Consider the following 678-nt stretch of genomic DNA (forward strand, 5'->3'; position numbering starts at 1 on the left):
ATACCAAGCATGATGAAAACGATTGGAGAGCTGCCATTGGCGGCCACAGCTGCTCATAGAATTACTTGATATAGAAAATTACTTCGGCTCAAACTCCTGTATGTGGGCTCGCTAAACATGATCATTTTTGGAGTTTACGAATTACTCAATTGGACAATTTCCCTGTTAGAGAACACAATGTTCGGAAATTCACCACGTCCAAACCACGTTTTTACAAAAATGTTTTTTTTACAACTATAGCGCATGCTTTCACGGGATATCTTCAGATATTTAACTATTTGATTGTCACTACGGTATGGAATCCGACGAATTCTAATTGTTACTCGCCGAACAATTTCAGATAATGTGGCGGACATTTGCCAATGTGACCATATCTTTAGACTATTCAATGCATAGGGATACCACAAGAGGTGAAGTTTTCAATGAGTGCGTCCGATTCTATGTTTAGCTCAATGACAAGGAACCTCCTTTTTTTCGTATGTGGTTGTTATAATTCTTCGTATTTCCACCATTTTAATTTCTATTATTTATCTCATTTTACGTTTAATTGAGTGGCAACACTTTTATTAGACAAAGCTTTCACTCTCTCCCTCTCTTAATCTCTATCACACATAATTCACTCTCACTCTCAATACGTGTTTTAGCATCTCTTGCATACATTCATTTTACAAATTTAGT

The sequence above is a fragment of the Haematobia irritans genome, chromosome 1, assembly GCF_050003625.1.
Source record: "Haematobia irritans isolate KBUSLIRL chromosome 1, ASM5000362v1, whole genome shotgun sequence".
Taxonomy (NCBI): Eukaryota; Metazoa; Arthropoda; class Insecta; order Diptera; family Muscidae; genus Haematobia; species Haematobia irritans.